The following is a 10,310-nucleotide window of genomic DNA, read 5'->3' as shown; positions in this document are numbered from 1 at the left end:
TGTGGGATTGCTGTTGCTACAATTGTTGTGAACTGTATTTGGGCTATGTTTGTAAGCCTTCAACCAGAGGTGTGTTGCGGTTTCCCCCAGTGCTCTCATGCTCTTTGCTTTTTTGGGAGTCATGGTGTTGCCAAAACACAATATTGAGAATGGAATTAGCAGCTTTAACACCATACATAAGACTTTTTGGCAACTCTATCCTCAAGACACCTTTTGCCAAAACCATATTTTGGCAACACATGGAAATGGTGTTTTCATCTTATTGCAAATCTCCCAAACAGAATCTTACTATGTTCTCTGATGGTGAGATGGTGCTATTCAAGAGGCGAGGCAGATGCAAAGGCCTCATAACATCATTAAGATCATCATGGGAAAGGTTTCCTATAATACCTTTGCTGTGTGGGTGTCTTGAATTCAGGCCCCGTTTCAATCCACATCCTGACCTGAAAATACTTTGGTGATTGTACAGTGGGAATTTTAAATTAGGTTTGTGGTGGTAGCAGAGGGATTGGGCCGTAAGGCTGACACTGGAGCCTATCATAAATCTCTCTAGGGGTGAGGGGGTGGGGCCCCTATGGTGTGGACTTATCTTGTTTTGTAATTTTTCTTTTTGTACCGGTTAGGGTTTTGTGCCTTTTGGTATATATATTTATATGAGTGTTTGCGGAGTACTTACTCCCACATACTAGAAATCATGGTTTTATATTGTATCTTTTCAATTAAACCTTATTTGTTCTCAACATAGTTTATTTGATAGGAATCATGGTTTGGATCATGTTTTTTGGACATAAAAAATAAGATTTTTCAAGTCATAAAATTTTGATACATTGTGAGCCATTGATTTTTAAAGGTCTTAAAAAATCACATGATTAAAAGCTTGTTTTCTACTAAATAATGCTTATAGATCATATCTATAGGGTCTGATAACTAAAAAAAAGTTAAGAAATTTGAAAATCTAAAGTTTCTATTAGGTGGGAGTAGGTACTCCTCCAGCACCTTATCATTACCACACACACACACATATATATAGTGCTTCCTTATCTAAACTATTGATTTGTTTTAATCCAATGGTTTAGATGAGGTTGAAATTGAGATGACTTTTCATAATTAATGGCTTTGAGTAATGTAAATGGGTGAGGGGAGGTGGTTTCCAAATTCCCAAGATTAAATAAATGTTCTCTCTCATCCATATTTGGCCATGAAATGCATGCAGATGAATAGCATCATTGCATAAAATGAATGGATGAAGAATAAGGATGCCTGACACATGGCATTCATTTATGTCTATCATCTTACATTTTTTTGCTTTTTGTAAAAAAAGTTGCCCTTTCTCTTTCTCTAGTTCATATTTGTACATTGATGCATAATGCATATACATGGACAGATGATAGACATGGACATATGGGTGGATGATCGGCGTGATGCATGTTTTGAAGTCATGGTGGGATGTGGCAAAAAAAATGAGAATGAGAATTTTCAACGTAGAAATCCTTTACTCCACCAGCCATTTCTCCCTCATTTAATTTTTGGGAACCATTAATAATGAAAAACCATTAAATTTAATGCTTTTTTCCCTCCATCTAAATTTTTGTAAACCGTTAAATATGGAAGACCTTTTGGGATGAAGGTGTAGTTGTTGGTGTTGGTGTTGTTAAATAGGGAAGGCCATCAAAATTTCAACCTCATCTAGGATACGGTTTAGCTAAGGGAGTAAGTGCACCGGGAGCACCCTATCATTACTATATATATATATATATATATATATATGTGTGTGTGTGTGTGTGTGTGTCATCGTTTGAGAGTTATTTGTGATGGTTTTCGAGTGTACTGGGGATTAGGGTTTCAAGAGCTCTGTATCTTGCTAATGTATTTCATCGCGTCTTGCTAGTAGATTTTTGCTCATTCACCTGTGGATGCAGGCCCAAGTGTAGAACCACTTAAATGTCATGTCTTGTTATTTTCTTCTCTTTATTTTGTGGTTTGTTTCGTTTCAATTGTGGTTTTCATAACAACCTTAAAGACCATCCAAGCCTCAGTTCATTAGGTAAAAGTACTACTAGGGAATGAAAATGGTTGCATCATAATCATGTGCTGCCATGTAAAGGTTCAAGATATTTTTTTTACATTTTTTTTAGATGATCCTTTGGCTTTTGATTAGAGTCCATATTACCGTTAGGTTTTACTAAGATAACAGCGTTTTTCATGAGTTTGATCTGTAGACTAGAATTGTGGCTTATTGAAGACTATTAAATTTTCAGTAGTAAACCGTAAAGGAAACACTAATGGTTGCTATTTCTGGATCTTAATTCTTAATAATGAAGAGATTGACGGTTCAGGGAAAGGGTCTTCACTTTGACATTGCCATCGAATGTGGACGCCATGGATCACACAATACCCAAACTGGCGAACGGTGCTGCATTCAGCGACACTTAACAAGAAGTGGTGCCGCAAATTGCATCTTATTCAACTCCCTGGCAAATCTGGATACCTTGAGAAGTTTCAAATTTCAGTGACTAAACATGATCAATCTCATAAATAAGCTCAATACACAGATGGTCTGAGTGAGACCTGCATTCGGGGATTGTGGGGCACATGCAATGTTGCCATTTGATTTGTTGTTATGAGAGTGCATATAACTGGATCCCATCTCCTCTCATTGCTGTTTGGTTGGTGCACTAAGATATGCTCTGCGAGGCTAAGAAGGCTGCTCACCTAAAGGTTATCTCAAGGGTTTGGGCATCTGTTAGGGATGCAAATCAGAGAGAATTCAGACCTTGGTCTCAACCATATCAGATATGGGTAATATATATCTGAATCCAGAGCCAATTCAGAAGGAAAATGGTCCGGCCTAATCAGGTGCAGGTTGGAATCGGGCAAACAACTGTGTTGGAATCAGATCTAACGCATCCAGACTACCTTTCTAACATTAAAAAACAATAGGTTTTATCCATTTTCAGTAGATCCGGTATTACGGGGGCTCAGATCATATCGGGCCTAATCACCAATGGGGGCTCCGTTTGTCTGGCAGTAGTAGTTAGTGCACGTCACCTTGTGTTGCAAGTTGAAACCCCAATGGTATAGTTGTATAACTGGTAGGGGTCTGGCTAACCCAGCTTTCTCTGTCTTAAAAAAAGGAAAACTGAGCCGCTCTTCAAAAACTGATAGTGGTGTCAACCATGATCTGACTCACAACCCTATTGCTAAAAACCAACATTGCATGCTATAAATTTGATTTTTGCCTGTGGAAAACTCATCTATTTGCTTAGAATCTATAGCGCATAAGTAATGCATATGAAACTGTGCTTAGGTTGTGTCTTTCAAGCAACACCTAAATTGGCTTACTGTTTAAGTTGGTCTGTATCTATTTGCATTAGGAAAGAAAGCCAACACTGAATAAGCCAAATTGCTTGCAAGCAGCTTGAACATACAAAACTCAAGCTGAACTGTCTGTTTGTGTGAGTTCAGCTCGTTAAGATTCAACCTTGAGCTTGAGGGTTCAACTTATGTTCCTTAAGCACAGCTTGACTTTGGTTCGAGCACAAATAGCCAAGTTCATGCGGAGCTCAATGAACCTCGTTGCTTTATTTTTAATGACATACAACAGAGTGAAAATGGGATTTATCGTACCAACGGGGGCTCCGCTTGTCTGGCAGGAGCAGCTAGTGCACGTCACCTTGTGTTGGGACGTTACATGTTCAAAACCCAATGGTATAGTTGTTTAGCTGGTAGGGGTCTGCCTAAGCTTGCCTTTCAAAAAAAAATGATGAGATTTATCGTCAAGACCTACCCTATAAGAGGCATGACACCATGACTAAAATGGAGTGTTGTTATTGATAAACAAAATAAATGTTTGTAATATATTTATTTATATATTATTTTAATGAGCTCTTAACAAGCCTCTTCAAACTCAGTTTTTGAGTTAAGTTTGTTAACAAATGGACTCATAATCGAGCCATGTTTGAGTTGCTTGCGAACCATCATTGCTCACGAGATGGGAAAAGTCAGCAATAACATGAGCAACAAATTTGAGATGGGGAACCGCTATCTGCACTGCTCTAGTAGACATGTATTCTTAGTGCGGAAACATTCATAAAGCAAGGCAAGTTCTTGATCAGATGACTGATAGAGAAGTTCCTACTTGGAACGCTATGATCATGGGATTAGCTATGAATGGGCTCGCTCAAGAAGCTCTTCAGGTGTTTGAGATGAAAAGATGGAGAATAAAACCATACGATGTCACATTTATAGGGATTCTGTGTGCTTGTAGTCATGGAGGTCTGGTTCAAGAAGGTAGGGATTTTCAGAGAGATGGTAAATTATGGAACTAAGCCAAAGATTGAGCACTATGGATGCATGGTCGATATGCTGGGGAGAGCAGGCTGCCTTGAGGAAGCTGAGGTGTTCATTAGAACAATACCTTACGAAGGCAGTGCAATCATTTGGAGTTCTTTGTTGTTTGCCTGTAGAAACCATGGAGATGCAGGAAGGAAGAGCTGAGAGGATAATGAAGAAGGCAATGCTAGCAGAGCCATGAAATGCGGGTAACTACGTGGTGATGAGAAGCATATATGCCAGAGAAGGGAGGCGAGTTGATGAGCAGGATGTGATGGAGCTAATAAGGGAACATGGAGGGAAGAAAGAGCCTGGGTGTAGCAGGATTGAGGTCAACAATATGGTGTGGGAGTTTGTTTCCGGAGACAGGGTGCACCGACAAATGGAGTTGATTCATGAAGTTGTGTGCCTACTGAGGATACATATGCAGGGGACCAGCAGGACAGTTTGTTAATTAGCGCGAAGTAAGCCATGAAAGGTGAAAGAAGTATCTTGAGACAGGTTACACCAGCAAAGCACAGACAATGTGCGAGTATCGCGATAGCAAGAGATGGCATGCTCAAAGTGATGCCAATTTACAGTACAACAGTTCGCCCAAAGGATGAATCCTTTGACTAGTAATTTAGAGGGCGTTTGAAACCCTTCCAGCTCAGGCCCAAGGATCTGAGCTAGCATGGGGCTTGCCAATGTGACGCAGGCCCATGCCAAGATCCAAGCAGTATCAAACACCTGATCTTGTATTAGGATCATAGATCCATGATATAAATGCAGTGGAGGAGAGATCCAAGGATTTGGCAGCGCAGGCTCAGATGGCCTTCAGATCTTCAGATTTGAGTGATTCAAACACACCCTTAGAAAATTATCATATTTAGTATCCGAGTAAAATGCTGGCATCATTGGGATCAGTCACTAACTTCACAAACATGGCGTGCAGAAGAGCATCAGATGTAACTAAATATATGAACAGTTGGACTGCCATAACTAAGGGTTAAAGAATACATGGATCCTTCGTATCCTTGACACTACTCAAGCTTACAACAAGAGCTTATTGTAGAAAGAGATCTTCTGTTGGATGAGGCTAATAATATTTCTAAGATGTGGGGGGTTCCCTTGGCCCCAAAAAGAAAACACGATCATGATTCCTTGTCTCTGACCCAAATCATAATTCACTAAGCTAAATAGTTAGAGCCTCTTTGAATCACACAACACACATACATTTTTAAGATGCTTTATCATCGTTAACATGTGAGTTTCATATATGTCACGAAATAGCTGCAATCTTCATAATAATGACATTATAAAACCACCTCAAAATTTGAACTTTGCTACCAATGAATTCAATTCATCTTTATTTTTAAAATAACATGATTCTGTCACTTGTTTCATACACTGCATTTTTTGTGATTGTATTCTCGATTTGGCTTTTTAGGATCCTAATAATGGTGGCATTATCATTGCAGAATCAATCACCCCAAACCAAATAATGATCCCCGCAACATTTTCCATTGTTGCCCAAACTTCTGTTTGCTAAATTTAACAAGGTTAGGCCAAACATGGCGTTGTAGTTGTTCAATGATGACTGGTTATCTTAGTTTAAATGTAATTAATAATATTCTGCGCACTCTTAAAGGGAATCTTGATATTTAATGTCCATAATCAAATGCACCAGGAGCAGGGATGCAAACGGTTTGGAACAGCTAAATACATGGGGATTCGGGTTAGAATCAGATCCCGAACAGCCAAAAATCACAAAACCCCTATCCTGAATCCGACCCATTTGCATCCCTAACCAAGCCCAACCATGTGGAACACATTCATTTGGTGAGATATGGTTATCAAATGCTTGATTTGTGCAACGAGAATGTCCACAACCAGAATGGATGTTTTCCTTGGTATAAACAAACAGCTAAAACGGCCATAGGAGTTACTGAAACTTCGATTTCGGTAAATGTCTAAACTATCTAAGAACGGATCTGACATGAATCTGGGTATCCTGGAAAAAAATGCTGACCCCAATAGTATTCAGGTTGACCTGAACCCAACCCTAATAACATGTAAGTGGTGTTTGAGCTATGATTTTTGCCGTCGTAATGCCGTCGCTAATGCCGTCGCAAATTTACATGACTAGTTAGCGACGAAATATTTCTGTCTCTAACGTTGTCGCTAAGTAGCGACGGAAACATTTCCGTCGTCAAATCCGTTGCTAAATGCCGCAGATATTACGACGAAAACTTGACGTCGCTAATTAGCGACGGAGTTGGCAACAAAAGTTTTTTCATTGCTATTTTCGTAAATATTACAAATTTTAATGACTGATTTGTTTCTCTTGTTAATCCGTCACAAACTTCCATCGCTAATGCCCATTTTTCTTGTAGCGATCCTGCACATAACAAATTGTTGGTGAAAAAGAGACACTACATCCAAAATCAGTGATTGAAGAGACCGAAAAAAGATTTAAATTGATTTTTGAAATGATTCTGATTTTTTGAACATAAAATTCTTTGTTTTGACCATAAACTTTTTCAAGGTTTCCCATTCCTTCAACATCTAATGATGTTCCATCGGCATGGAGACAATATTTAAAAGTATTGAGACTTGATTTTGACGAAAGAGATGCATTCAGAGTCATGTGAAAAGAGGCACTCGAATCAAGAATCCAAAAGGACATATATGGAATTAATGAGATCACAACACTAGAGGTGGAAGATGTGGAAGAATTGATTCTCATGAATTGTTGGAGAGTTTCGGTAAGTTATGCAGTGCAATCTTTTATATCTCCATCTCTCTTTGATTCTTCACTCGAATTGCTTAAAAACTCTCCAACGGAGACTACCTTTCTTTTGAGTTTTAGACAATACGATCGAAGATGACTCAGTTCATTACAATGGTGACAAACAATTTTTCTTCCACCACCGTTATTATTTTTTCAAAAATGAGGTGGTTTATATGTCTTCGTATTGTTTCCCGGTCTTGATATCGCAAGGACCTCATCAATAACTTTTTTTTAAAGCCGAACGAGTTTCTTCTTGGCATAAATCGGCTAAAATTTCACTAAGAGGGGTAGAAGCCTTATGAAGAAGGAACTCTCTTAATTGTTAAAATTATAGACGAAGCCCATGAATAAATTGAAAAAACCTCTTTCTTTCCATTTGCTCTTGCCTCATAACAATAGTACTTCCTTCACATTGTGGTTTAAGAAGTGCAATTTCATCCCATAATACAGATATAACACTATAGTACTCTCTAATGCTCATGTCCCCTTAATTTTTCTTATTTTTTCTTGCAAAACGAAATGCATAGCAAGTTTTTTTTAGTGTATACCTTTCATAAAAAATCAAACTTCATTTGCTTTTTTGAATTTTGTAAGATTGGCGCATATTTTGAGATCCACGTTGTTCATGAATCATGGCAATATCTTGGCATGCTCGCTTTCCCTATCTTTCATTTGAGATTGGTATTCCTGAATAGCTTTGGCCTTCTCTTCTTCATTGAAGGTTTTTTCTTCATTTCTCTCCTTTGTAAGCTTTAATTGTGGTTTCAGAATGGTTCCATATACAACACTCCAAAGTCTTACCTTTGAGATTATTTTCTATAGCGGTTGCCCACGTCCTATAATTTGTTTTATTCAATTTGAATGAAAGATTGATTTCTGAATTTTTGTCGGCCATTTTGAAGAAGTTTGATGGAGAGCAACAAAAAGAGTAGTCCAATGGTACTTTCACAACTAAAGTTTTGATACCATGTTACGAAACACTAAAGAGAAAGATAATGTTACAAATTGACTAGAAAATGCACAAGCACACAAGCAACATGCCACTAATGGGCAAGAATACAACAAGCCACAAAGTGACAACAAACATAAAAATGAGAAAGAGAGCTAAAAAATATAGGAACTTTTATAGAGAAGGCAATTACATTGGGCAAAGGCCCTTATTTATACACAAGAGAGGACCCAAGGAGGGGCTCCCATAGGAACTTTGGAGCCCCTCCAACGTTCATATGGTGGGCACCTCAATGATGTAAAAAAGAAAAGAAAATAAAAGAGCATATTTCAAATGAATATGCATGGAATATATAAAAGGACTATTTTACCCCTAGTGGGTATTACAAAATGTATATATATTATATACATCTAGATAGACACATTGACATGGATATAAAATATATATGTATAGGTGTCTCTCTAGACATGTATATAGATATATATGTAATATAATTTAACAGTACATTGGCTATGTTTGGGCAATTTTATGCCATCCAGCCATAGAGTTTATCACTAGGCAAATGACAGTGGGTTGTTCTTTAGCTCTAATCGTGCAAGCTAACATGTATGCTTTTCTGATTAATAGTTTTTTGGTTGATAGCGAACCAAATTTTCCCGTGACTTCTCGTTTGGCGGTTTTCTAACAATCCAGTTTAGCAGTTCAGTAAAAGATCATGTTGTGGTGCTTGATGCCCAAAATTCCCTCTACCTCCAAACCATCATTATTTTAATTGTTTGGCTTTTTGTGCTCCAGGGGATTTCAGATGTAGAATGTGATAAAAATGAAGGATACAACTGCAACCTCCGAGTTTATTGCTTTTTCAAAGAAAACTTTGTTTAAAGGTATGCGACAAGCAACACTTAAGGAAAATAAGGAAAGCTAAAAAAAATGGAAATAGCTTTCATCCGTTTTGGAGGATTGTCGCAAGAAATCCTATGAAGCAATGATACATCAATTAATTCATTTCATTTGGTAAATTTCATTAAATTCTCAAATCTGTGTTCTTTCTGGACAAAATATTTGTTTCAACGATCAGCAAGATTGTTGTTTGCTTCTGATGTATTTGTTATCGGACGATAATTAATGTCTTAGACTCATGGTTGCTTGTAGAAAACATGAATGCAAAAATAATATTGTTGCCCAAGTGTACGAAGCAATTTTCCTAGTTTACAGTAGATGTTGAAAACTCAGATAGAAATCCGTGTTTGTTGCATGCTTTGGGTGATTTTAATAGATAGTTTTATTAAATTTTCTTGCACTCGCCCACTATGGATCTTTGCACATGGCTAGGTGTGTGGGTCTGCTTAAGGCTTACCAAGTTGTATGATGTTTCCAGTTCAGGACCGGGGTCAGTGTCTCTTGCGTCAAGGCTGAAGCAGGGGGAGATGCTCCCAGTGGGTAGAGTGGGGGTACAAAGTTGTAGGGTTTCGTTTTGCTTTTGTTTATGTTTCATTTCTTGTGAGCTTATTTGGAGTTACTTGTTTCAAGCACATGAATTGTTGAAGGATGAAAATCTTAGAGTACTAGAAGGTTTGATTCTTGTATCATAAAATTTGATGAGGTTTTTTTCTTGGTTAAATCCAAGGTTGTAAGTAGCATATCATAACCTGTATCGGTCGGGCTCAAAGTAAGATATTTATAGTGTCGTAAAAAAATCATAAATTTTGCTAAAAAAAGGTCTTTAAAAATCTAAATAAGTTTGAAAAAAAAAATCATAGAATACAATAAAACAATATATTTATGTAATAAGATTAACCAAACATAGATATGTCATTAAACATATTGATGTAATAAGATTAATCAAACATAGATATGTCATTAAACATATTGATGTAATAAGATTAATCAAACATAGATATGTCATTAAATATTTAACAACACAAAACATTTAACATCTAACAACACAATATATTTATCTAAACATAGAGTTATGTATAAAAGTCATCTTCAGTATCAAACTTTATTGTATCGTTCAATGTCTTAAGACAGTGATGGGCCATCTTCATATTCTGAATTAGGGTTCGCCTCTGACAAATTTTCTTCCACAAATGTTGTATTTACTCGTGCCTTTTTTTTATCATTTTCTCTAAGACTAGTAAGAAGCTCAATGTGAATATCAAAAGGAATGCGATGTTTACATAATTTTAAGGTAGAATTGTTGTGCCTCTTTCTCTCTCTGCTTCTTACGCATGTGTGGCCACTGCCAATGCCAGC

This window comes from Nuphar pumila, chromosome 16 (assembly GCF_984573655.1).
Source record: "Nuphar pumila chromosome 16, dmNupPumi1.hap1.1, whole genome shotgun sequence".
Lineage (NCBI taxonomy): Eukaryota > Viridiplantae > Streptophyta > Magnoliopsida > Nymphaeales > Nymphaeaceae > Nuphar > Nuphar pumila.
This window is presented reverse-complemented; position numbering follows the sequence as displayed.